Source organism: Cygnus olor, chromosome 10 (genome assembly GCF_009769625.2).
Source record: "Cygnus olor isolate bCygOlo1 chromosome 10, bCygOlo1.pri.v2, whole genome shotgun sequence".
Lineage (NCBI taxonomy): Eukaryota > Metazoa > Chordata > Aves > Anseriformes > Anatidae > Cygnus > Cygnus olor.
The window spans coordinates 7,133,066-7,160,948 of NC_049178.1; the positions used below are offsets into that span (position 1 = coordinate 7,133,066).

General features: G+C 49.8%; 1 long non-coding RNA gene across 1 annotated transcript in view; it reads left to right on the plus strand.

Annotated features, from left to right (window-relative positions):
• Window positions 1–27,883, plus strand: part of LOC121075716 — a 165,603-nt gene that overhangs the window by 8,203 nt on the left and 129,517 nt on the right. Inside the window, exons 2-4 of the long non-coding RNA XR_005823123.1 lie at window positions 7,191–7,331; window positions 8,555–8,617; window positions 16,071–26,966. This is a non-coding gene — a long non-coding RNA (uncharacterized LOC121075716). The remainder of the gene's footprint in view (window positions 1–7,190; window positions 7,332–8,554; window positions 8,618–16,070; window positions 26,967–27,883) is intronic.

Below are 27,883 nucleotides of genomic sequence, written 5' to 3' on the forward strand. Positions count from 1 at the left end.
AGTCCTGGTGTTTTGATGCGAGGGAACTCGGCTGCCGGAGAAAGCAGGCGCTTGCAAAACTGCTGGGGCTGTTTCACAGCTCAACCTCGCAGCCTACTCACCTGCCCTCGGCCACTCTGATCAACAGCAAGGAGGGGTGACGGGGATCTTGCTCATCTTCTGGCAAAGCCCAGCAAGCTGAAATTTAATAAATAAGTCAATTGTGAGTAATAGAAGTAATTGCAAGGATGTGGTGTGTGGTTCAACCAGCTATCACTAGTGTGGTAATGCAACAAGGCATGTGATTAGACTGGGAAATTGCTGTAGCATACCAAGATAGACAGCATGAACAAGTAAACGTGGGAGACACGTACGCAGACATGCGGAGCTCACAAAAGGACCGAGCAAAGTGTCCAAGCAGCGCCAGCACCAGCTCCTAGGATGCTGAGAAAGCCGTGGAAGTAACCGGAGAGCTGCCCCGCAGCTCACTGATGTGCGTGCCACAAAGCTCAAGGTTACAACTTATCCGAGTCTTTTAGGAATATGTGACCAACTGGGCTGATTTAAGAGAGGTTTTTTTTTTTTGGTTTGTTCCTCCTTGAGGTAGGGGTGGTTATGTACTCTCTGCGGTGCGGTAACTAAAAACGGGGCCTGTGGCTTCCTGTGCTCATGGGCTGAGCCTACCTGCCTGGAGCTTGTGTATTTGATGGCCGCTTCTGTTTTTTAAAATAACCTCCTTTGCTACCAGAGAGCAGCCGTCCTCTGGGGCTGTAGTCTGACCGAGCTGTCGGCTCTGGTTTGGGAGCTTGGCTGCAGCGTCAGGGCGAAGGCGGGGGGGGGTCCGGGAGGGCTGGGTAGGGGAAGGCCACGCAGCAGTGGGGCAGGGAGTCGCAAAAGAGGAAACGTGAGCTAGAGAGGCCCTGGCAGACTTGAGGTTAGTGCTCCTTACAAAGGCAGGAACAGGCTCAGCAGGCACTTGCTGGGGCTTTATCAGCACCAACCTCCTGCTTTGGCCCAGCAGATGCGCGCGAGGAGGAAGCGGCGGCGCAGCCGCTCCAGCTTGTGCCATGACCGGGATGTTAGCACTGGCAACCCCCCGCTAAAGACACTGCTCGAGTGGAGTAAAACGTGCTCGCTGGTTTTCGTGTTAAACCCACACCATCCCGTTTTGTGGAAATACTCATTTTTGGCTTCTGTGGCCAAAAGAAATGCCAGAAAAGGGATTGGGTCTCTGGTTTGGTTTGAACCAAAGAAGTCATCCACTGTGGTGTGTCCCATGCAGGTGGGCTGTAGGAGGGGAGCCTGGCTTTCAGCTCCTGATCTTTGCCAGGGAAACAGACATCTACGCTCCCTTTGCTGAGCCTGCAAGGCTTTTGCTGGATTTTGAAGGGAAGGGTGTGAGTAAAACTGCCTGGAAGATAGGCCGTGCTTTCTGTAAGCACTGAAGTTCTGGTCAGAGAAAGCATAGCTTGTTTTTTTGGGGGAGAATTATTCCCACTGTTTTTGTTGATTTTTCCCCTTCTGCTGCTGTTTCCTTGTCACATTTGCCCTGCGGTAGGTTAAGGGCCTCCCTCATGTATTTGGGTGCTGTACCCTGAAAAACTGAGTTTGGCTAAAGAGCAAGCGTGCAAGAAATGCTCAGAGCTCTTGTTTGTCTTGGCCAGTGTAAGATCCTGAAGCCTACTAGGCAGAGGTTGTGCACCTGAGCAGCGGCCTCGTGTTCGACAGTGGGAACACGAGCAAGGAGCCAGGCAGTGGACGAGGGGAGCGAAACGATGCAGAGAGAGGTGACTTCCAGTGACTTCCAGGGAGCCCAGGGGCACTCGATACGGAGCCAAGGCCTCCTAGCTCAGACCTCTGAGCCTGGTCCTCCCTCTCTGCTCAGCACAAGTTCGATTTCATCATTCCCAAGGAGTCGAAACATCCTGGAACTGAAGAAATGGCTACGTACAGCTTAAGGGTAAAAATTCAGTGACAAACAAACTCCATAGTCCTTCAGGCACGTGCCTTTTAAAAAAAGGTCCTTGCTGTGCTTGTGTGGACTCTTCAGGGCACCCTGGATCACGGGCAGTCCAAGTCAGACATGTTTAAATGCATCCCTGCCATGCATTCCAGGTAGGTGGCTACAGCCAGGTGACTTCTTGGCCTTCCTGCCTTCCTCCTGCCTTTCTGAGGGAGGGAGCTGCTGGGCAGGGCGGCGATGGCCGGCTGCGACAGCTCCCTGCGTGACTGAGAACATTCACGGCTTGAGTTTTCCTTGTTACCCTACACCTGTGAGTTCTTGCTGGTCCTTCTTGCTGCACAGACAGTCTGGATGCATGCCTTGGCTCCTTGTCTGAGGAGTTGACGGGGCTGCGGAGACGGGGACTGTCTCTTGCTGTCAAAATGTCACCAAGGAGAAACAAATCTTTGCCATCCCTGCCTATTATCGCTGTTTCCTGGAGTCCTTTCCGTGTGTTTCTGCTAGTTCTCTCGCTAAAAATGCGCATCCCGGGATACGAGAGCTGCCCAGGAGCCTGTGGGTGCTGGCTGTGGGCCGGAGGCGGTGCCGCACCCCCAGCTAGGGCTGTGCAGACACAACAGCCCCCGTGCTTCAGCCGTTCGATGTCTTTGCTCGGGCTGTTGGAGACCCAGCCTGGGCTGGCGGAGGTGTCCCTGCCCGGGGTGGAAGGGGTGGGTTTTGGGGTCCCTGCCAACCCAAACCGTGCTGTGATCTGCATCTCCTGCTGGCATCAGCTGAGCTCCTCGAAGCTCGTGACTGCTGAGCCTCCTGTTCTGCCGTGCTGGAGGACTCGGAAGGTGGAGCTGTGCTCTGCAGGGGTGGTTTGTCAGGTGCGCTCTGCTATTCACAGCGGTTTGGTCCCAGAGACGTCCTAGCGAGCTCCATCCTGTGCAGCAAGCAGTCGCCAGCACTGGGGAGACCACCTTTTAAAAGCGTTTGGACTTTTGTGCCAAGGATAGGTCTGTCCGTGGAACAATACGCAAGGAAGAGTGAACTGTTCCTGCCTGAGCGGAGCCTGGAAGCAGAGGCTGGATGGCTGCACGTTGGAAATCCTGTCCTCATGCCAGGTGTAACAAGGATCATCTGGTCAAAATGTGTCTGCCTGAGACACGGCCCTGTTTTGGACATGCTCTGAGCACAAATGGAGTTTGCTGTCTGCTGGAGGAGCCAGGTCCCCAGTTGAGCAGAGCCTAACGGAAATTGGATCTGCTCCAAAATGTCTGGATGGCATATGATATTTACTGAAATATGGCATTGCTTGTGTAAGCAACACGCCCTTCTCCCTCACTCTGAAAACCATCTGGGCTTCATGTGCATGCAGTTAAAAACCAAGAGCAAGAGAGCGTCTGATGCTGTATGGCTCCTGTGATGAGAGTCCCCGCTCCGGTCCCCGCCGTGGGTGTCCCTGCTTTTGGAGGCCTGGAAGCCTCAGCCATGCCCTGACGTCCTCTTAGCGACTGGCGGAGGGCTTTCATCCCTCCTCCAGTGGTGGCTGTAAGCAGGGTCGGGCTGCGCAAAGAGTTTGCGTAGGGTTTTGCTGCCAGGATAAGAGATGAGCTCTGTTGTCTGAGCCAGGGTAAGATCATTACGCTGGCCAGGCCTTCCTCTGTTTCTAGCTGGATCCGTAGCTGATGGTGGCCGTATTGGCTCTGCTCATTTTTGTACCGCCTGGAGTCAAAGCTCCTAGGAGTGAGGAAGGGGTATTTGGCATGTCTGGGCACCTGCACAAGGAAGTATTTTACCCAAAGGGAGCTGAGCACCCTTGGGAGAGGATTACCTGGGGTGGGGTTAGGGTGTCCTCTGCTGTTTTCAAGGCTTTCCTTGTATCTTCCTCTCTTATCTGTGTGTGTACGCTCTGTGGGTTTTGTTTCTTACAGGCAGCATCATATGACAGCCCCAGCATCTGTGATCTTTCTGGCAGACCGATCCCTCTTCCTTCCTGAACCTGATAAACAGTCCAAGAAACTGCGCGTATGTGAGTGCGTAGACACCTCAGAGACCCACAGCTCGCTTCTCCACTTCTTGGTGTGGTTTTTCTATCCTTCCGGTACAGTTTCTGGTGCCACGCTGCTTCGCCTTCCCACCTCCCCTCCCGCTGCGGTTTACCTGCTGCCACGTGCTGTGAAGCTGCAGTTGGTGCCAAGCAGCCCGTTTCTGAGAACCTCAACCTGCGCTCCCTGACCTCGCACCCTGACGGCATGGCATTTCTGAGGTGGTTCGGGTTTCAGGCACCCCCGACGGAGGCCCTGCAGTGCTTTCTGCTGTCAGCCGGCTCTCTGAGCGTTGGCAGTTCCTTGCCAGAGCACGGATGCCGTGGCTCGTGGTCACGCGAGTGCCTGGTGCAGGCAGCTGCTGTTAGGAGAGCGAGGCCTGTTCCCTGCCTGAGCAGGGCACCGGGGCACAGCGGAGCTCTGTCTGAAGCTGGACTCTGACGTGGTAGCACAAGGAGAATTGTTCCCAGGCTCCAGCTGTCTTTGGCATAATGCAGGTAAAATACAGAGGCACTAAAACGGCCTCTCGTGCTTCCAGCCTCAACAGCCTGTGCTTTTGTGGCCGAGGGATCTGGCTCCGGCTGTGTTACTGCTGTTTCAAAGTGGAAACGTGTGGTGTGCAGGCACCCATCGAGGCCCAGGGGCTGGAGGCCTGATCTTAGCACCACTGCTCTGAGAGAGAAATCCGGTCTCATGGGCTGGGACTTCCTAAAGTCCCTTTTGGGCTGAGAGGGGTGCATTTTCCTCAGCTCCTGAGATAGTACGGCTGCTTGAGCCTCGTTCTCCTCTCCAGATCATTGCCAGTGCCCAGCTCTCAGATCCAGGCTGGACTAGCCTTGTGCTGTCTTCAGCTCTTCCAGCCGACTGCCCCTTTCTTAGAGCACGGCTGGTGCTTGAGAACTGACGGGTGTTTGTCCCCATCTTCCAAGGTAAGAGGAAGCTTCCCATTTCTGTATTCCCTTCCTCCGTCCCTCAGAGCCTGGGAGAGAGCCAGCAGCTCAGCATCTATCGGCGGTGCTTAAACTCACTCCAGTACCCAGGTACCCTTCTCTTCCCTCCACGTCTCCTTTTTGCTGCTTTGGCAGATTGCCTTACCTGATTGACTGCATTTCGATTCATCTCTGATATTTAATCTCATCCCTGGAGAAGGATGGGCTGGAATGATGCTGGGCCGCCCTGAGGTAGGAATCAAGAGCTTTAGAGTGTTATTTCATTCAGCCCCAAAAAGTCCTCTAATAACACAGAGGACGTTTTGTGCTGCAGTGAAAGGCAGCTTTGAGAGATCACGTAATCTGCCTTTGCCTGGCCTTGTGCTGTCTCGTAGGACTGGGATCAAAATACCATCTCGGATGCTGCAGCACAATTGATTGGAGCCACTTCAACCAATTCCATCTTTGTGTTCCGGAGGAAAGCATTTCTCTCTCCTTCCCTGTCATGGTCGGATGACATCCAGGACACTTGGTGACAAAACTGGCTGCTCTTTTTTCCAAGCTACAGAGCCTGGAATAGGAGCAGGGCACTGTGATCTTTTTTTGCTCAAAGCGCTCGCTCCCTTTTGCTGGGAGCTTTGGTCTCCTGGGGGCATGGTGGAAGGAGGTAGCGCCTTCACCTCGGCCGTGCCCGTGCTCCCTCCTGAAGCTGAACGCGGTCTTCACGGGCCTGGTGCTTTGAAGGAAGCTGCCTGCGGCTTTATTTACGTGACATGGGTGGAGATAGAATAAAAGGAAACGAAGAAGCCTATGCTAACAGCGATGGCTTTTGTTTGTAACCAACAATACTGTGAGTCTGGCCTTGCTAAAAAGCAAACGCTGCCCGGCCAGCTGCTGCCCCGTGGGCTCTGGCCGATGCTCCTGCCTGGGCTGCAGCGCTGGCCCCCGGCACGCTGTGCTGCACGGGGCGGTGCTAGCCGTGGTAGGTCGGGCTCCCCAGGCGTTCTCGGAGCAAGACCCCCTCCTCTCTCCAGATGCTGAACTGTCTCTGAAGAGCTCTCGCTCTGGATAGACGTTTTTTATGTAGCTGCTTGGCCCCTGCCCAACAGAGTCTGTGTGGCTTTGTGGGAAATGATTTCGAGTTGTGCAGGAATGGTGCTGCGCACATCTGAACGTGTGCACCCGGCGGATCGTTCAGCTGGGGATGAAGTTGCACTGCTGACCGCAGATGTTTGTGCATACGCATTGATTGCACTTACCTGCAAAGTTATAATCCTTACTCAGCCAAAGATTCTGGTGTTAGAAGTCTGCTTGTTATTCCGTGTCTGTGCTCTGCAGGGCTCCGTTAAGCCCCTTTGCGCCTCCTTCCCCCCGGCACGCTGCCCTTTATCATCCTGTGCCTTGCGCCCCGTTGGAAAGCGGCTGCGGCTCTGGGCCTGGCTGCCCAGCTGCCCCTGAAGGAGGGAGGTGATTTCCTCGGGGGCTGGTGCCTGGAGCGAGGAGGGCACAGACATTGCCCGTGGGGGTACAGAATAGGTCGTGGCTTTAGTATCGCTCCCTGAAAGGAGACCTCTGTAGGTATACTGAGGTATATGACTTGCAGGAGAGCACATTTTTTTAATCCCTTTTCTCCTGAATGGGTAGGAGAGAGGAAGAGCTCTGAAAACTAAAAGGTGAGGGTGGCATAAGACCAGTGAGGATCGAGGTTTGAAATCAGGTGTTGCCCATTTACTGTGGTGCTAAGACATGGAACAGCCTTCAGTAGGAGCAGAATGAGAGATTTGAGAAGCTGAGCTACTTGGTGGAGAGAGTTTTATCATTTATGATGAGGATTGGTTATGAAATGGTGCTGTCTGTGCTGTCAGCGCTTTGACCTGATGTCCTGGGAAGTCCTTCAGTGGTGTGTGCACCTGTATGGGCACCGTGAACCAGGGCAGCATCCTCCATTGCTCCGTGTTGTTGCTGTGGCCCTGAGCCTGAAGACTGACATTTCTGAGGTGATCACAGCTCAAAGACAGTGGAAGCCAAGGCTTCCAAACGGTCTGAGCTGGATCTTATTTCTCCTGGGAGGCACATCTGGGAGGTAAGGGGAAAATGTGAGGGATGGGTTTAGCTGCAAGGTGGAGCAGCATGTTTATTTTATTCAGAGCTTTGCTGGCCAAGTAAGGCCCTGAGTGCTGCTGTTGCTTCTCTGTCAGCTTCTTCCACTGGAAGCTCCAGCCCACTTCTCTCCTCTGCCTTCAGGACGTAGCTGCTGTCTCAAGGCCTTTCTTTTTCCCTTCCTTTCAGACCCACTGGGTGCACAGGACTTGTTCGCAGCTTGCTGGCGCGTGCCAGTTACAGTGTTCAGAGAGCTGACCCGGCGCTGCCTCCTTGACACGAGCGGAGGAGAGCTGGCCTCCAGGACACAGAAGAAGTAAAGGAGAAGAGGTTTGTGTGGCAGGTGAATGCAGCCGACGTGCCCGTGCTGGCAGCGTCAAGGGGTGTGAACACGAGGGATGGGGCTGATGGCAAGCTTCAGGCAGACGGGTCTGCTCAGCCCTGCTGCTGTGCTGCTGTTGGCCGGGCTTCTCCAAGCACTTGGCAGACACCGTTGCCTCGCAGCAGGACCTCTGTGAGGAAAAGTTAACCCAGCTGGAGGTCACAAAGCAAATCAGTGCCGTGGTTCGTGATACCATTGGAAGGTGTCATTTCTCCATCTGTGCCTGGGCAGTGCTAAGTACCGCTGACTTACGGGGGAAAGACATATTTCAGCAGCCTTTGGCAGAACTGATATTTAAGAAATGCTTTGGAGGAGAATTGACTCTCCCCCCCTTGGTGGGAGGAGGCAGCTTCTGGCCATCACAGGCTGCTGCCTGTAAGGTGCTGCTGCCTGTAAGGTTTTGCCAAGGCTGGCCTGTCCCAGGGTGGGCACACAGGGTAAATTCAGTGAAGATTTGGGACTCCTCAGTATTCAACTCATCTTGCAGATGGTCATGCCCAGCTTTGCAGATGTTACGGGCTAGCTTCCGAAGTGCTAAAATTCCTGTTTTCCCTAGAAACACACAATTCAGCTCTTTGTTTATGCCAATCCTGGCTAAAATGCAAACTGTGAAGAGAAGGTACGGACTGGAATAGGCAAGCACTGGCACGGGCTGCCCACAGAGGATATGGAATCTCCCTCCTTGGAGCTCTTCAGAATCTGCTGCAAGCAAGGGGCTCTGAGTGAGAGCAGAGAAGTTGTCCCAGGCATAGACACTTGAAACCCAGGGTGTCCTCTTGTTCCCTACTCTAAATCTGAGTTTTGGATACTTTCTTCTCCACTGAAGGAAGAGATGGTCTAAAAGGAAGGTCGGGTGACTGTGTAAGGCCTGTGAACCAGCCAGAGGTCAAGCATGTGCACACCAGTGTTCTGTCTTCTTGCAGGCAGTGGGAAGGGAAAGCTTCCCCTCTGTGGCTGTTGTGCCAAGAAGCATCGTGTTCTCCCCACCAGCCGTGCTCTGAAAGGGTCTCTTCCGTTCAGAAGGGGACTTAGTGCAGGGTGGTCCTACTCCACAAACCTTGTGGAAGGAGCAGAAAGAGGTCTTGTTACGTTCTTTGAATCCTTTTCAGGGGGCAAAACTCCTAGGCAAATGTTTCTGGAAAGATGATGTGGTTTTATTCTTGCTCTGCAGGATCCCCTTGCTTTGATAGAAATGAGTGAAGTGTGACGTGCCACTGCGGTGAAAGCAGTCCAGGTGGGTGCTCAGACCCGGTTCTCCTTCACCTTCCCTGCCCTCGTGTATTGTGGTGTGGGCTTGGGGAACATCTCCATGGGTCAGGGTGTTTAGCTTGGGTTCAGATGCGTTGGCTGCACCATTTCCACCTCTTTGCAGAGTCTTGCTCCTGCTGGTGGTGCTACGCTGTCCAGGCTCTTGAGTTCTGGTGCTGCTCCAAGGCCTCAGCCTTGAGGAGAGGATGGTTTTGTTTAGTTTGCTTATATACAGAAAAAAAGTCTGTCAAAATAGGGATTTGGAAAGGAGGGGGGAGCAGGAAGTCTTCCTGTTGGCATTATTAGAAGGGAAATGAATGTTTTATGTTCAGGGGCCCTGCTGGATGCACAGCGCTCGGGGACAGTGGTGTGGTGAAAGCCTCCTGACTTCCCGAGTGTAGGGTGCGAATTTGATCTGGAATAAGCAAGAAAGGGCTAAATATAGAAGCTGCTGGCTCCTGTCCTGCAGTAGTGGCTCTGCCCTCGCTGCAGTCCTGGAGGCAGCAAGTTCTGCCTATTGTTCCGGTCACATTCTTGTGTCCCACAATGGGGCCTCCGTGATGGAATAAAATGAAGAGAAACAGATGGGGAAACAATAACCCAAGGAATAGGCCCTGAGCTTCACTGGCAGCTTCCAAAAAACCCATAAATCCCCAAATGCATTTGTGCTGGATTAGGGAACTGGAGCAAAGCAAGGGCCAAGTACTTGCCTTCCTGTCCTGCCTGTGCTCTTGTTGTGCAGGGAAAGCTTTCTTTGGGGGCTCTGCCTTGCAACAAATCATTGCAATGGCAGTGGGAGCGCACAGTGCGCCAGCCTGCTCTTCATCCTTCTCGGGTACGAGGGAGCTGGCTGCCAGCAAAACCTGGGGAGACCCTCACAACGTGGTGCTGCAGCCTTTCCGAGTTGCTGGTAAACGCTCTGTAGAAAGGAATAACCACTGGTAACTGTGAGCCTGGGAGGAGAGGCTGCCTGGAGCACTGAGCAGGGAGTAGGATGTGCTTGAAATGTCGTGTTTGGTGAACGTGAAGGCACTTAAGTAGTAAGAAGTCCTGACCCAGCCAAAATTTGCTTTTTGTTCACGTTTGAAGCCAGTTTGTGATGCTTTCCTCAGCAGACTGTCGTTATCTTTTGTGTCCCTTCCTCAAGTGTGTGCACACTAAACCCTCTGAGCAGCACAGAGATAGGTGACGCTGGAGGTGAGTGAGAGAAGTTTGGTCCTTTCTGCAAGAACTTGCCTTTAACTTGCAAAAAGCCAGGTGCTTGGGTACTCGCCTACCTGGCTGTGAATTGGCTTTGCCAGAAACTGCAGCTATTTCTTTCCGTAGTGGGTTATTTACTGCTGTCTTTTTTAGATGAATCAGTTCCTCAGGGTAGCGGGACGGCATTGCAGCCAGCCCAAGGGAGGAGTGAGGCTACGCTGCAGGGAGGTGAAATGAAACGAGTTCTTTCTTTGAATCAATCGTCTTGTGAAACCTCATCCTTAGGATGTAGGGCAGGAAGAACTGCACGCGCAGAAGCCGTGCTGCTGCAGCTGTGTTGTTACAGCACTGGGGCTAAGACGCTTAGAGCCAGATAGGGATCTGTATACCAGCATTCCTCACCCTCGTTAAAATTCCACTTTTCCTCCCATTCCATTCTGTGAGCATATATTTTTTCAGTCACGATCTTCCTCGATGTGTTTGCTCTTTCCAGCCACTGTTCCATGCAAAACAGCTGTTGCTGCTCTGAATGGACAGATATATCCCTCTGCAAGCAAAGAAATGGCGAAACAATTCATGTGCTGCTGTGGCATGGCCCAAAGCTGCTGAGCCCAACAGCCAGGCTCACATTTTGTGTAATGGGCTTTGATTAGGCTCGATGTTGCTTAGGTGAAGTGACATTTGCAGGATACAGATTTTCCCTGTGGCTGGTCACAGTACTAGGGGATACTGTGTGCAGACAGATGGGTGCTGTGGGACTGTAACTGTGTGGCTTATTAACTTTATTGTTCCTTGCACAGCTCTGAGTGGGAGATTGTTTTCATCGAAATAAGAGTGCTTATGCCCTTGTGTACTTTGTGTACATGAAACCACATAGGAACCACAGAGTTACTGGTAAAAAGTGAACTTAAAATCAACACAGAACACTGCATTGTGCACAGGAAAGTGCATTGCTTCCTTTGACCAAGTGTTATGCTGCCAAACTAGTTTCATATCCTGAATCCTCTGCTGTGTTACAATGCTGTGATGCAGCTGATGTCCTCTTGTGTCACCACTGCTTCGGCTGCGTACAAGCATACCTAACAAAGGGTATTTCAAAGGCGAAGTCTGGAAAGGGCAACTGACCCCTGCTCCAGCTCATGTGCTTGCATTGTGCCACCTTGGCTGCCCTAGGAAAAGATGGGGAACTGCTCCTGCCAGCCTTGTGATGCTACAGGATATGAATCTTCCTGTTTTGTTCTTCGGTTCTGTTTAGGGCGAGCCCTGCTTCCTGCTGAGAGCCAAACAAGGGACCAACAGAGGTAGACTCCATGAGGGAGGTGAAATACGTCCTTCTTTCCTTGGGCTTGGAGCCACTCAACCTTTTCATGCTGTCTGAATGGGATGTGGGAGGAAGCAGGGGAGGAGGAAAGACTCCAGGCTGACTTTCTCTTCTAGGATCTGACTCCCATTTCTGTTGTCTTGGAGGAAGAGTGGTTTACACCACCTGTCAATGACCTTTTCTCAAATGCAAAGTAAATATTTTCTCAGCAGCCCTAACCACTGTGAAAGGAGCAGTGGAAGGCAGACAGATGGCAGACCTTCAGATATCGTAGGTCCAGTACCACAGAGCCAGGGTGAGTAACAGCAGTGAAAGCAGGAGGATCAGGCCTCTGGCTTTTAGGGAGGCACACGCACAAAGTTGTTTTCCAGGACTGTGGAGTGGCTGGGACGTTGGACATGAATCCAGGCCACTCTTCAGCAGGAGTGAGCTAATCTGGCTTGGAGGTGGGGGAAGGAGACGATCCTTCTGTTTGCCCTGTCTCACTTCTGAGGTGCCAGCTAAAGTCTTTTATGTGTGTAGGTGAATCACCTTGGTCAAATGCAATTACTGTTGGGGGGGGGGGGGGGGGGGATGAGAGAAAAAAAACAACCCCAAACCAAGCACGTGGTAAGGCGTAAACAGTTGAATCCTCAGTTAATCAGCTGAATACATTGAAGAAAAATGTTTGGGCTTGAATGAAGCATTGAATTCCATTTGGGTGGGATGGCGTTCAGTAATGACACGCTGCATTATTTTGTTTTGGAAACAAACCGAGGTGGTTTACTCCTTTCTTAACATCGAAGCTAATCTGTAATTTGCAATTTGAAAGTGCAGCTTGGGGGAACTGATTGCGTTTCCCAGTGCTTATTCCTTGTGCTACACACAAGCCCGTTCAAGCTTTTTGTGTTCGTAGAGGAAGGGCTGGCTGGGAGGACTGCCTTTTGGAGGCAAGTGAGCTGACTGATTTCACCAAGCTGAATGTGAGCAGAGGCACCTCGATCAGTGCCCTCGGCCCCGAGGGATGAAGCAGGTGAAGGGAGCTGTTGGGTGCCACCTCTGTTACAGGGGTGGGCTCTGGGCTAAGAGACACTGGGAGCGATGGTGTGAAAGCAGGAACCCACTGAAGCAGTGATGCTTGCCTTGTGCTGCATGGATGGTCTGACTTGCAGATAGAAGTAAAATCTCTTTTTGTGATCTTTAGATAGCATTAAAACTTGATGTAGCTCAGCCCCAAGATGCCCACCCTGTTTTGGAAATCACCGTGATATCAAGTCCTCTTTCATGCAGTTTTGAAGTAGATTCTCCAGGAATGCTTTTGCTCTTGGTAGTAGTTTGGTCTGTTTTATAGCTCTGCACCATCTCAAAACCAGTTTATCCTGAAGCAGGTATTTTTCTTGGTGCAGCCCCTTAAGTCCTCATCATGCTTGTCCCTGTACAATCATGGTGCTGAGCTGGAGGCCGTCGCTTTTTGGGCGGCGTAGCGGAAGCAGTGCCTTTCCCAGGACACAGAGGTGCGTGGAGGCAGGTGGGAGCTGACCCAGCTCTGCTGTGGCTGGAGCTGGAGGCTCAGCCAGCAGCCAACACCCTCCCTGCTTCCTCGCAGAGCCCAGCACTCGCGGTGGTGATGCTGCCGTAGTTTCTGCTTACAGCACGGGAACAACCAAGCAGGTTGTTCCTTCAGCACTCTTCTAGCTTCTGAAATGGAGGACAGCTAAAAACACGCCGGGGCGTGACTCGGTCTGTTTCTAATTCACAGTATCTAAAGTGCAGCTGGCTGTAATGCTGCAGCAGGTACACCGTCGATTCAGCTTTGGGAGGCAGGAACGCCACCTCCCTGTTACCAAATCACACCGCGCATCAGCGTAGGACTGCTGGCAGATTCTCTGCTGGAGAATCCATTTTTTTCCTTTGGCAACTGGGTGACAATGTTACCTTCAATAACATATTTATGCATGTGTAATTTTAAAAAGAAAAAACAGTGCCTAGAGTGGCCAGTCCATTCTGTCCCCTTCCGTCCAGCAAACTCATCTTTTGTATGTGTGGCCAAAAAAGCAGCAGTGAACGGCTTCACCAGATACAGAGCAATGGCAAATCCAGCTCACGATGTATGTAAGCAATATGAATTGCTTACTCCTTTCTCCTGGGCTGTGTTTCCCTGACAAGAGAAATGAAAAGTGAAAAGAATTATTTAAGATGTAATAGATATTTAAAGAAATATTTCTTCCTGTAGAGTGTGCGCATGGTTATCGACATCCCAAGGAAGAGCGTTTTGTCTTCAGCTCCTCAATGATGGAAACTCACAATGCAGCAAATTATACCAATGTAAAAGTTAACGTACTCGTATTTAACACGGATGTTTTGCTGTTGCTATCACTATCGAAAGTGACATCCATCACAATGATAGGTACCCAAGAGGTGTGGGGGGGGGAGCCTGGCGTAGTTGTGTCCAATAACCTCGATTACAGAGCTCTTCTAATGCCTTTTTACAACGGTTTTGCAGTTCTGTATTATCTCTTCTTCATGTGATTTCTCTCCTATCTGCACATGTCTCAGGATTGCCTCTTCCCTTCCACTTTCCATAATCAGCATTTATTATCCACACATGTCCCATAAAATGAGGCTACAGGTGACACAGACACTGATGCTGACCCAGATCCAGGCTCACCCCCAGCTTTTGTCTTTCTTTCCTTACCTTAAGCAATAAAGTGCTTGTTAGAGTGTTGAGGAGGCTTTGTTGGAAGGTTCAGCTTCTCCTACTGCTTGGTGCTAAAAATAAAGTCTCATTAGCTGGAACTTTGCTTGATCAGCAACAGAGCTCTTGGGGGAGAGGTACTGGGATGAGCTCAAGTTGGAAATAAATTAGAGAAAACTCCGTCCTACTTCCCCGTCAGCTCCAGGTCTACCCAGAACCTGCAAGCCAACGCACCGGCAGCGCTTTGTCTGCGGCTCTCTGCAAAGGCAGCTTCTCCACCCTTGAAGGCGATGGCAACCGTGTACCTGGTGATGGTTCTGCTCTTGTAGTTTGGGGGATTAAGTTGAATGTTCTAGCATTGAGAAGGGGAAACCAACTGCTTTCTCAGGAGTCAGCTGATTTTGTGTTCTGTTCTCTCACTGCTGCAAAAGTTTGGCTTTTTTGGCTGGTGCTGGGAAGGGGGCAGTTGGTTTCTGCAGCTCCATCATGCAGGAGCCAGAGCATGCCTCTCCTCTGCTGGGAGGCTCTTCTGTGTGGCAAAGGATATTTCATTATCTCCTGTCCAAAAGGGAAATGCAGCTCATAGAATAAATACCTCTGCCAATCTGCCCCTATTTCTTAAAGTTAACACACTCATAATTAACCACAAAGCCTTTTTTTCCCCTTCATCCTCATGGTTCTCGCAGTTGTACTGCGCTGAGCAACCCAGGCATGCTTGAAATGAAGCTCTGCCTGTTTCTGTCCACCTTGAACTGAGTTTCACAAGGGCAAGGTCTGGCTCCCCCAAGCAGGGGAAGGCACGGGAGGGAGCTGGGGGCAGGCTCTGTGCCTCTCTCCGCTCGTCCTCAGGGCCCCTGTGCTGGGGGAGCCCTTGGCGAGCTGCCTGCGTGATGCTGCCCTGAGTCACAGCACTGCTTATTCCACGGGACTTTTGCAGAGCACCATTTGTGGTTCCTTCAGGGAACTTTCTTAATTTTCATGTGTTGGGTCTCCTCACTTTGTTTTTGTCTTCATGAATGAATCCTTTTTTTTTATTATTATTACTGAAAAACTACTTTGAGCTACTTAGGTAGCTGGGATGTGCTTCAGTTACAGAGGAAAATGTTGAATGCTGTGTTAGTAGTGGACCGATGGTGTGATTGTCTCAGTACTGCCCTGAAACCTAATGTATAGCACCGGTACAAAAAGCTGTTGTGTGTGGATATATCCAACAGCATAAAGGGTGTAAAGGCATTTCCGAAGGCCTCTTGGTGGCTGTGGGTCTCAACATCCTCCAGAAGTTGTTGTGCTCAAACTGAGCTAGGGCTTTCCAAGGAAATAAGTCTGGTTGTGGGGTTGCAGCTTGTCTTGGTAGCATTACGTGACTGGCCGTGCAGGGCAGAGCCAAGGGCTCGTGACGGCCATCCCAGGGCTGTGAAGGCTGCAGATGCTTCTGTCAAACTGCAGCTGTGAAGAGCAGGAAGCTTCCTCTTCCTCCTCGCTGGGAGGCCAGGAAGCCAGCCAAGGAAGAGACGTTGGTGATCACAGACAAGGAGCAGCACAAGCCAGGGGTTGGGAGGCCAAAGGGCTGTGCTAGAGAGGGTCTGCCTTGGCCTCCATGCCAGGGAGCCCCCAGTCTGGCTCAGAGCACCGTGGCTGCAAGGCCCCTTGCTGCATGTCTGGGTGAGGGAGGATCTCTCAGTGCAGAGGAAGGAAACGTGTGCGCCGGGTGGCTCCTGGGCTTCCCATGCAGTCCGCTGGGCTGTGTGACAGCAGCAGTGACTGTGTAGTTGCCATGCTTGCTCATGTAATGTCAGTAAATTCCCCCTCATCTTTCCTTGCCTCAGATATTTTTCTGAGTATGGCACGCCAACATATGCATCTAGCCTGAAACTAATGAGCCCCCGCTTCCTCCCAGGCATGCCACATGGCTATTAAATGCAGATGGTACGAGTGTTTGGGGGAGCAAGGGGGTGATGTGCTATTCTGGAAGGTCCAGAAAGCAGCAGAGAGCCCAGCTTGCCCTGAAGGTTCCCCGAGGGACTGAGGTCAGCCATCTCATGCTCCTGTCACCTTGCAAGCTCAGTGCTGCTTTTTCAGAACGGAAAGGAACTGAAGTGACCTAACCCAGCTGCAGTACTGACTCACTCAAAATCCATATACATTGGCTTTGCTGATGGCTGTGGGGAATTTGCATTGTTAGGCCTTGAAAGGACCCAGGCAATGACAAGTAAATCAGACAGATTTTTGATATCCCCTCTCCAGGATCTGCCGTGTGGGCTTCTGAGTCCAGGCAGGAAGAGGAGTTACTGTGCAGCCAGATGGTTTCGTTTCTTCAGGAAGATTAATTACCTAGCATCAACCGGCCTGGCCCTGGCATCCGAGAAACAAGTACTTACGGCAACAGATGAGCTATCAGTTGTCCCCTCCTGAGCCTGCCGAAGGAATTTGATGGTCTTTTCCTCAGGCCCTTGGCGCCTAGATTTGACGTGGTGGCATATGTTAATTGTCTTAGTTCTTGAGCTTTCAGTTGAAGCTCGTATAACAGGCATGTAGGTGTATTAGGGGCAGATTGACCAAAGTTTGAATATACTTGCAGGATCCCCTTCTTCAGTAAGGAACAGCTTTGCTGACAACTTCAAGATGCCTCTCTTCCTGCCATGGAGGAGAGACATCTGAGCCTGACAAGGGTCACCCAGTAGGATGGGACTGCGGCAGGGATGTGGCTACAACAGAGGAGTGCATGAGCTTGTCTCCTGCAAGCCTCCACAGCTCTGCAGAAGCTCCCTGAACAGCCACCAGTAGTAAGTCAGTCGTCACAGTATGAAATTTTGGGGTCAGACATGGTACAGCTCCCTGCCACGTGCCTTGTTAGGCCTTAGCGAATGAGAAATCGCATCTGGAAGGGCAGTAAACTTGGCTGTACTGAACTAATGGCACTTAAGATGACAAATGGATTTAAGACCATTCTTTCAAGCCACAGCTTGATTTGAAGTTGTCATCATAAATTAGGTGCTCCTGCAAAACTGGAGATTCGATGGGAATTGCTGTATTGGGAAGAAAGACTAAATAATGCTCCTAAAACTTCAGAAGCAAAAGGCTAAGTGATGCCACGGCTCCCCGTGTGCTTGTTCTGAAATCTGTGCCCAGTGCTGGAGCGCATGGACCTGTCTGTTCAGTTCCTCACTCATGGGCAGAGGGTTTAGCTCCTTCCCTTTGTGCAAGTCTTCTCTTGTTTCCTGTACCCATTTGTGACCTTCTTGGGAGGGTTGGAAGCCCCGGGGTTTTCCCTTGAGGGACAATTGCTCATTCTTGAATAAGATGTTTACTCTTGCCTGTAATTGCATAGGGCTTGAGCAGTGCCAAACCCTAACTGTGTTTCCTTCCCATCTCATTGCTTTCATGTAGAGACATGGGTGTGTGAATTGCTCGAGGAGGTTCAAGTTGTGGCATGATAAGCCTCATCTCTGGGCACTTTCCCAATCTGTGTTGTCAGGAGCAGGTTCTGCTCCTTGTTGTCCGTTTATTGCAATCCCCAGAGTACATTGGGGTCTCCTGGCTTTTTTCCACTGCACTATCCAGCCCTGGGTCACGATATTTTGAGGAGCCATAAACTGGTTTTAAAACTGGAGGACAGGCATCCTTGATTCCACTTCGAAAAACTGGGGGTTTGGAGCAATGGAAGGGAAAGGACTGTGGGTCTGTTCCAGTATTTATTTTGCTTATTGGAAAACAAAAATATTTACCAGGCTGCTTTCAGAAACCAGCAATCTGTAAGCTTGGTTTTCATTAAAAAGGCATTCATTGTTTTTCCCCTGAGGATTTAGTGACATTTTTCAAAATTTTCTATGTACAATAATTGCATTTTTTATCAAATTTAGTTCTGACTTTGTGACCACAATAAAGTTTAGGAAACTATTATTTATTATGGGTTAAAAGATTGATTCTGGCTGCTTGGCCTGATTACTGGACCATACTGTGATTTTTCTCCCAGTTGCAAACCAGCGTTGTAAATGCTGCTTTCAGACTCTGGGGGCTGTTCCCAAAATGCCTGGGAGAGCTACCGTCGCTAGCATCCATTGCTCAGCTCTTCTGCTAGGATTCTGCTGGAGAAACTTATGGACAGATGCCATGGGGAGAGACAGGAGGTGATATTGGAACCCCCTTCTCCTTCAGGGTCTGTCGCTTGTCTCTGTCTTCCCCAGGATCCAGAAAGGGATGTGTTTGTTTATGGTGCTTTAATTTTACCTTGGCCAGAGCTTGGTGTTGGCCAGGAGTTAGGGAGTAAACTTTCCTACAACCCTTCCTTTTTTTGTGATCTCTCTTCTTGTGACATTTCAGAACCAGAAGATAAGGTGTCTTGATGAGGATGTTAAGTCCTCCTGCAAAGTAAGCCATCACATATCCCTGCTAGCAAGTTCCAAAGGCTGTTTAGCATTTTTTCAAGAACAGAGGGAGAAAAGAGGATTTCCCCTTGAAAAATGATTCTTGGAAGATCTGTACTGTCTTTGGAGACGGGGAGGTGATCTTTGGAGGCACCAGAGAAGATCTGATGTTTGCTGTGGCTGGTCTCTAGCTCCCTAAAAGCATGTGAACAGAGGGTCAAGGAAGTACCTAGAGGTCAGGCATCCGAAGGGATGTGCCCCGAGCGCAGGCCCATCGAAGCCACCCACGCTATTGCATCAAGATAGATGTATGTGCATGTTGAGGGGAAGTACCTCTCCCGTGGAGGGGGCTGCTTGGCTTTTAGGCACAGCTTGCTGCTGACATGAGGAAGGTATGGCTGTCTTCTGGGAGCTGAACCATGGCTGTCAGGTCCCTGGTCAGCCTTCCTTCAGGCAATGCTGACGCTAGGCCACTATTTACCTGCACTAAATCGAAGCTGAGGATGGTGAGTACACGGTTCCTACCTTGTTACTGGTGAGCTGAGCTCTGCGGCATGGCCTTGTCTTTTGCCAGAGAAGCCCTCAGGTTTACTCTAAGACTAGAGAGGTTAGGTTAGGTTAACAAAATAACCCGTGTGCGGTTTTCTTTTCTTCATCCTTTTCCAGAGGGCTGTTGCCTTTCCATTCTCCTAGTACACATGTTGGCATTTCATTCCTCTACAGAGGTCAACTGATTGCAGCCTTGCCTTAGCAAAAAACATGGATTCATCGCTTCTTTACAGTGAGACTAGAGGGTTTTTGAAGATCATGCCATAATTCAGCCACAGTTATAGATTACAAGGCAGAAGTGAGCAAGTGAAATCTATGATGTGTCATACAGAAGGGAACTGTGAGCTGCTCTTAATCCTAGCAGAGGTGCAAATGACCGTGTGGGATGGAAGAACATAGAGGGAAGAGCCTAAGTGTATTTATCTGTTTCCCGTTTGGCTCTGTAAAAAATGTTTTAAGGCATGACATGATTTTTTTTTTTTAAATCCAGCTTCCTTTTCAGTTTATGGCCTGAACTTTCATAACTAAATATGTAAATGTGTAAAACTAAATGTGTAAATAATGCATGCAGCTACTATAATTGCTTGCAAATATTGTGTACAACAAGAAGGGAAAAGTTGGGTTTGCTCTGTATTTATTGCATTTCAGTAAGCTTAGCAACTGGAAGCAGCTTGAGTCAGCTTTGCTTCATCTCTCACACCCTTAACTGAAAGCTGCATTGTTTAGGTTCCTAGTGGAACTGGTTGGGAATCTTTTGATGAGATGAGTATTTGTTAGTAAATGCTGTGTTACGTAGATGATGACTTTTAAGGGAGAAATGTAAATTTCAGTTAAAATTTTTGTGGCCGATACAGAATTCTAGTGCTACCTCTTCTGTCCACGGACACCTGCTCTAGTACAGCCTGGAATCGGGCACTCAAGCTAAGATATGAAAGCTCCTGTCTTCAGATCCAGCCCCACAGGTCTTCAAACCTCTTTCTCTCTCAGCATTGGACTGTTGGCTCTTCTTCGACAGACATCTGGGGCTGGGTATACTCTTGAGTAATGGGAGTCCTTATCTTTTTTCCTTCAGTTTTTAAAAAGCTTTGAGTTTATGCTATGTCAAACAGTTAAACAATCAGTCCTGGAAATATATTGCAAAAGGGCAAATATTTTTCTCTGGATGACTTTCAATTCACAACCCAGAAAGAGGGAATCCTTCCAAGAGGTTAAGCAGGAAAAATGGCATCTGCCCTAGGATTGTGAAAGTTTCTGCCTTGGAGGGGCTCTTTGAGACTCCTCTCAAGACCTGCCCACTGTCGCTACTTGGAGCGAGCCAAAATACTTCTTGCCATCATTGTGTAGCTGCTTGAGGGAGCCAGGCCTGGACAACTGCATGAGACGGCAGATCTGATCCAGCGACTGGTAGTTGGTGCCCCAAATCCCAGCACAGTTTGAAACACCAGAGAAAACCGTGTTTCGGACAGGTAGAGAGAGCATGGTTCTGCTGGGAAGTTTGCTAACCCGTGCACAACTAGAAACAGTAGGTTGCCTCAGTTTCTGTATCTACATTTGGTCAAGGCTTCTGCTTGACAGGAGTGAGCCTGGCTGATCTCAACAGTGAAATTGTCTCTTCTATTTGTAGGAGGTAAGAGCTGTACCATTTTGTTTATTTATTTTTATTGAGAAATAAGTCTTTCACCTCCAAAACAGACAAGATTTCGTTTTTTTTTCCTGTTCTTATATTAACACCCACAAACCAGAAAGGCCAAGTCTCCTGCTTTTCCTGTCCCCAGTGCAATTTGTAGGGGCTGACTTTGCTTGCCCATGTCTCCAGCTTCACTTAGAGCTGTGTTCACCTACGGCTGTGTTTGCAGAGCTCTTCATGTCTGACTAGCAGAGCTCTGCAATTTCAATTTATGTGCAGATGGGTTGAAGTTCAGGCATAAAACCTAGGAGGGTTGGTTTTGTTTTGTTTTTCCCTCTTAAGGGACACTAGGACTCCAGGCTGCCAGAATTGATTGGACTGGCTTGTATATCTTTTCTCCTGAAGCTGGCTGACAGTTTTAAACCATCTTTAAATCAAACCTTTGTGGCTAAGATGTACTGAGAGCTTTTTACAAATTAAATGCAAAATCTCGTCCTCTCTGTGTGGAAGGCAAACTCTTGAATCTGGCTGCCTGTGCATTGACAGAAATGTGGGGCTTTCAGGTGTATATTTACAGACACATGCTGCTGAGCCCTGCAGTGGTGATAGACGCTTCCAAATGGCCCTGCTCAGAAAGGAGAGGTGTATCTTAGTGTTGGAAGACTGATCCCGTGAGCCTCATAGATTTATGAGAGCGAGGGACCTGAAGTGGGTAAATGGGACAGGTGCCTATAAATATAATGAGCTAGTCTTGTGCACAGAACAGCTACAATCTAGCTTTATAAATAACAGCAGCCCTTTAGGTTTCCTAGGAGGTCTGGCACTCTTACAAATGAATGTGCTGCTAGTTGTCTGAGACCAGACATCGGAAAGCTGTCCATGAGTGCTGTTGGCCCACTGTCTTTTTTCCCTGCCCCCGTTCCCTTTCTCTTTTTTTTTTTTTCCTTTGCTGCCTTTTTGTTACTGAAACACAAACCCTCTGTGGCCTGCAATCTCTCTGTTGCTTGCTGAAGATGAGTGATTCATCGGGTCCAACCTGATAAAATTGTGCAAGCCAGGCACCAAAGTTAATCAGACCAAAAGGAAAGAGTAGAGGGAAGGGAGAAACAAAAACAAAGAGCCCCAGAGCTAGTTCTAATTTTTGAGCCTCCCCTGGGAATTTAAAAATGCATGTATAATGTTCTCAGCCTGGGTTCTCCGTCCTCCTCCCGCCTTCATTGGGAAATCTGAGAGCAACCCAGGCGATGGGTTTTAAAGTGCAACTTCCGATGTTGCAACGCCGAAGAGCGTGATTCAACAGGCCTCCGACTGCCCTGCCACGGCTCATTCATGGCGCCTTGTTTGTTAATAGCACTGGGGAGCAGGCGGCTGCGGTTGCAACCTGCTAATCACTTCCACTCGGATTTGTTGTGTCACACCAGCAAGGATTGAGGTGAGGGGGCCGGGGAGCTGCTGACATGAATCATGCGGTGCTCTGCTGTGTAATTAGGAAGGAGCTCTGCGGTTCTCGCTGCACTGGTGAGATTTCTCAGGCCTGAAACATTAATAAAGGCTTCCACCCACTTGAACAGTGAATTAGCATCATCCTTGCTGATCCTGAAGCAGGCCGAGCACTTGCTGGAGGCCTGGCTGTCTGGGATCAGGAAGGACTGTGGCACGGCCAGACCAGGCAAGGCTGGTGGCCAAGTCGCTGCCGTAGCCGGGAGGACAGATCCTGCAGGAGGGAGAGTGGTGAAAGGGAGCAGAGCGCCCGGGGCTGCTCTTGTGAAGGCCGTTGCTCCCTGCTGCGTGCAAGCTTGCGATAGCCCTGCTCACGTCCGCCCTGTGACTAAACGGAGATGGAGTTGCACAAGCACTTGTAATGGGGTGTGCCTCTCCCCTGCCGGCACGCTGCGATGCGCCGCAGCTTCCCAGGGTGCTTTCTGCTTCCACGTCTGTCACTGCAGAATATCTTTTCGTCTCAGCTGTTTGCAGCGGTTTAGGTGGCAGAGGGGTGTTGTGCAGGGCCTGCTGGCTTCAAGCCTGGCATGGCCACAGGCCCATCGGGCCACGCGTGCTGTTGGGGACAAGCAAGGGGTGAGCACGGTCACCTTGCACACCAGTTCATTCATCCTCGGTGCTTTGGCTCCAGGAATTACACTGAGCTCTTAGTGAGCATGAGGAAATGTGTTAAACCCTGAAACCTTCACACCACCGATGGCCTTGGTCCAGAATGAAGAGACTAATTAGTGAGTGAGAATGCTTCAAGGGATTTCCACAAATTATCTTGTGGTTCTTTCTAGCCTCTGAGTCCACATTACAATGGAAAGGCATTTCCTTTACGCTCTCTCATTTTAGATTAATTTTAGTTCAGTTCAGTTTTCTTGTATTTGGTATTTAATAATATTATTTAAAAACAACATCTCCACATGATTTTAATTTAGAATTAAATTACTTTGATACTGTCAGGAGAAAACCACGTACCAGATCCTCAGCTGCTGTGAATCAGCAACAGTCCGCTGATCTGAGCACGGCAGCGCTGATTTCTTCCAGCGAAGGATCTGGTCCACCCTTGTTTAAAAGGAAAACCCATTTCCTCACCCTGGTTGCTGAAACATTGTATGTCAAGGTGGGATGTGTCTAAACCACCTACTTTTACTTTTCACCACTTGTTTCCTTTTGTTTGTGCTTTACACTGCTCTCATTCTTTGTGGGGCAATGGAACTTTTCTGTGGGAGATCATTTCACTCCAAGCTCACGAGCCTTGGCACAGCTGAGTTTTGGGAGGATGGGCTGAATGTTGCACTGAATATGAAAAATGAGATTATCTGCTGCAAAATAAGACTTCCGGCTGCTATGTTTTAGTTCTTGCATGTAACGTTCACGCTATACAAGGCAGGGAGAGGAACGTCTCCTACTGTTTTTTGTTCTATATATGATGCTTCCAGAAGCCAAGAGTTGGTGTGTGATTGCACTCTTCAAGTCAGAGAGCACCTGAAGAGCTGGGTACCTCTTGAGACAAATAAGAGGATATCAGGCTAGCTCCTGTGCAATTTCTCTGAAAAAATACCTTCCACAGACTAAATGAGAGTCATTTTATTTTTGTGAAAAAGCATCTGCTTTCCACAGCACGGTTGTATTTTTCTGTTGGCGCTGTCAGACTGCTCTGTTTGAACACCACAGATGACAGCTTCATTATCCACTGCATCCCTTCCTTAGGATGGGAAACACGATGGCATGTGGAAGAGGGAGCCCAGCTCTCGTTTCTGATCCAAACGGTCCTGAGAGCTCTTTGGCCTGGCTCGGGGCTGGGGGCCCCAGCTGTGCCTCCCAAGGGTCCATGTGTTTGGCAGAAATCCTGTTAAGGTTACTGGCTTCTGCTGAGGTGGCGCTGCAATATTTGGACCTCAGCCACCTTCCCATGGCAAGAGGAAGAAACCCCCTTTTTAACAGGTAACAGAGGAAAAACAGTATTAGAGGTTGGGTGTAGCAGCCACCCTTCATTTACTGCAGTTGCAAGAAATTATTAACGCTCCTTTGTGGAATCAGGGAGCTGGAACAATGGTGGCCTCCACCCCAAGCACACGTCACTGCCCAAAACAAAGGCGCAGCCCCAGCGTGCATAGGTGTGGGCAGGTTTCCTTGGCTATCGGCTTGGGAGAGCCTGGCAGGAAAGGCAGGGAGGCAACAGGGGAGAGCCTCGGGCAGAGCAGCAGTCAGGGCTTTGTGAGCTGACTGATGGAGAAAAGCGAGCGGAAACAGGAGCAAATAAACTGTGTCCAGCGCTGGGAGAGATTTTGTACCCGCTTCCTACATGAGCAGTGTTTCTGCAAAGAAATAGCTGGCACCACTGTGAGACAGAATCCACGTGGAGTCAACACAAGGCTCTGGTTATCCACTTGTCTGCAGGAAAGTCACTAAAGAAAATGAAACGAGTTGGAAAACAGAAGGCATTGGCAGGAGAACAGCCTGTTACTGGAATATATTTGTTGGATAGCAGTAAATGGAGGAGCCTGCTTTGCCTGGCCCTGTGCAAATCCCACTAAGAGTTTACAAAGTAAGAAGTGATGACTGACGCAGAGCAGAGGGGCAGCAGGGGGAGAGTGAAGTGCTTTAAATCTCTCGTTTTCATTTGACTCCATTCCAGAATGACACAGTCCACCCTAGATTAAAAATAGCTGCAGAGTGGAGGAGAGTTCTTTTTTTAAGCAAACTTCAGGATCTCTTTTGGGAACATCACAGGTTTGATTCAGCCTCCCTCCGTAGCTTGTATGCCAGTCTGTAAGTGGAGTTGTACCTTCATGGGCTGAAGTAATACTGTGATGACTCGCAGCTGTGTCAGCCTTCCCCTTTTTGACGTGACACTGTGAGGAAGACTTATCAACACCCTTGCTTTTACCCAGAAGCGCATTTTAACCAGAGGCCCCGGACAGTAAGGCCAGGTGGATCAATACTGATTTGGGAGCCAAGGGTCGTGACCTCAGTCTCCCAACATACGTTTTTGGGATGACTGTTGGGATGACAAGGGGCTGTTGTTCACTATGGCTTTCCGTCACTTCCTTCAATTGCCTTTGCGTCAATAGAAACACCTACCCACTGTCCTTTTTAGTCTGGTTTGTGGAAAAAATACATCCTGTGTCATTGCTGCCTACCTGCAGATTTCAGTCAGACTTGGCAAAGTGGAAGAGAACTCAAAGATACTAGCTTCCAGCTTTTTCTTTTTTTTTTTTTTTTTTCCTTTATGGAAATAAGCATTAGATGGGAAATGAGATTTGATTCTTCTTCACACCAAGGTGCAGCAAAAGTGCAGGTCTTGTTAGAAAATCCCCCCTCAGAAGAGACTAAGTCCTGAGTGGCCAGCGTGGGGACACTGCTGTCAGGGTACAGAGCTGCTTTGGTCCTGTGGTAGCCTTGTACAGACGTCCCTGGGATGCCCGGTTACTGTGCAGGAGGGCTGGATAGGTTTTCTGACTCCCTTATCTCCCATCTGCTTGGGATGGGACTGTACTGCTCTCCCTCGCTCTGCGCCCTGTAGATGTGATCTCTTGCAGTGTGATCAGCGCTGGCTGCCGTGAGCTGCTGTAACCACAGGATGAACAAACCTTCGGCTCTTTGTGCTGGGAGATCTGCCTGGTTCAGCAGGGAAAGTTGGCTTGGCCGCTTCCTCTGTAAGGCTGGAAGGCAGCTAATGACTCCTTTCCTAATTGGCAGAGAGCTGATAAAAACTCAGGCTGGCACAGCACGTTGAAAGCTGCGCTGCTCAGCCTCCTCGCTGAGACAGGAGGGACAGAAAATTGTGGGGAAAACTGGAAAACAAGGCCGCAAGGGCAGGAATCCCCACTTTACAGGCTTGCAAATGAGGAAGGGAGAGATTTAGCCTCAAATTTTGCTTTTGTTGAACTGGAAGTATATTATCTTCAAATAAAATCAACTAAAAAAATCAAGTTAGGTTCAAAAAATGTTGGGGGATTCTAATCCACAGACGTTTAATTACTAGAATTATTTGGTCGTTTGAATAGCTCCGTATATTTTTCTGTGAATTTACTGTTTTCTGTAAAACCAAACAAGTTACCTAGCTCTCTTGGAGGCAGATGGGACTGGTGGCGCGGCAGCTAAGGACAAGAGGTGCCTGGCAGAAGCAGGAGGCTGCGAGCAGACGGGAATCCCTCGGCCACTTCTCTCCAAGCACCACGAACGGCGCCGCTGTTGGCTGGAGGATTTTTGATGCTGCTTCAGACCAGACCAAAAGGCCTTTTCTAGGAGCTCAAACCCGAATAACGAGACGAATACACGTTTTTCTTGGTCTTCTCCATTATGTTGCCTCCCAGTGCTACCTCTCCCCCACCTTTCAGGGTGGCTGTGTTTTTTCCCAGCGCGTGAGCAGGGAGAGGTTGACAGTTCCTTGTAAGGGGCCTCGCCTGCTGCTGCTTTGCCTTGCAGGAAGCCTGACTTACGCAGATCCTGCTGCTTATCTCAGGTGGGAGGCAGAGAATGTCTTCAGCAGTGAGCTAGGAGCGACAGCTTCTGCGTAGTAATGGGGCTCTTCAGGGGACAGCAGGGCATGTCCTGATGTGCAAAGCCCTCCTATCAGAGATGGGATCCTCTTGTGCTGGACATTCACGGATAGAAAGAGGTTGTCCTGTATCGCAGAACTTGTTAAAGTAGACAAGGGGTTGTGTGCAGAGAAACGCTGGCGTCCTTTTGGTGGGCCATCAGGAAGCAGCAAATGGGCCCAGCAAAGTCAGTTCCACGTGCACAAAATGAGTTTCTCAAGAGCATAAATGTCCTGTGCTCATTCAGCTCTACAGATCTGGTTTCGGCACATCATTGCAGTAGTCTAGCGTGCACTTCGGGGATGCAGTTAGAGGAGGCAGCTGTGCTCATCCTTGCCACAGTGGGGTTTTTGTTTCTACTTTCTGCTGGTTCAGTGGCTTCAGTTGTCTCATTGAAGCATCCCTAGTGCCAGAAACATCAGCAACAGTGGAATCAAGGCTGGCTTTTCTGACAACTATTAGATTATGTCAGCCATTGTAGTTTACTCGCTCCTGGTGCCGTTTTTTTCTCTTCACAGGTGGGTCCCTGGCATCCCCGAGTTTCTGCAGTTTGCAACAGGCCTCTCTGGTAAGCAGAGTGGAGACCATACTTCCCAGTGCAATCCGTGCAGCACTGATTGCTGCTGCTGTGACCTTCTGCAAGAAAGTACCCAAGCAGGCGGGTGGATAACAGCCGGGAAGCTCCTGAAGGGAAAGTCAGGGAAGGGGGGAGTGTCCAGTGCATGCTTGTGTTTATGGGGGCCGCTCATAGAATCTGGCCCTGCAGTGAGAGTTGATGAAGATTTAGCTTCATGGGTTTCTTTTTCTTCAGGGATTAGGGGTGGGCTTCAGTCTGGATTTTTAATCCAGCTTTTCTGCTCTCCATCGTGGGGTGAGGTTGTAGCACCTCAGCGCAGTACCTGTGGCTGGTCTTAAATTGGATGCCAGACACTTGCTGTTCTCACCAGGGCTGGGTTTTCACCTCCTTTTCTTTGGGCTAACTGCATGAAGTGGATTGAAATTGCAAGGTTTACTTGCATACCTTTTTTTTTTTTCTTCTTTCTGATGTTTCATCACATTTCTCTACTCAGGCAGGTTATTATGGCTGATGCAACATTTGCTGCGTGAATATTTGGAGTGGGGAGGCTTTGCAGAGTGGTTAAGGAGGAGGAAGTGATGGGTAGGTTGCCTGGGGAGGTTGTGGTGTCTCTGTCCCTAGAAGCTTTTTGGGAGAGACTGGCTATATGCCTCAGCCATGTTACACAACAGTGGGACCTGTTTTAAGGCAGAATGTGAACTGCTTGTCTTTGCACCATTCCTTCACCTCTGCTTTGCAAAGAGTATTTGCTAATTTAATTGGTTAATTGGTAGTGACAAATGCTCATGGAATATTGCAGGTGTGTGAATAACCATCTAAGAAGTATTTGGAAGTAGTTACTCTTGGTGTTCTGGGTTTGAGCTTCCAAACAAGAGCTCCAAATAAGTGAGCAAGAAGGTGACGTGCTC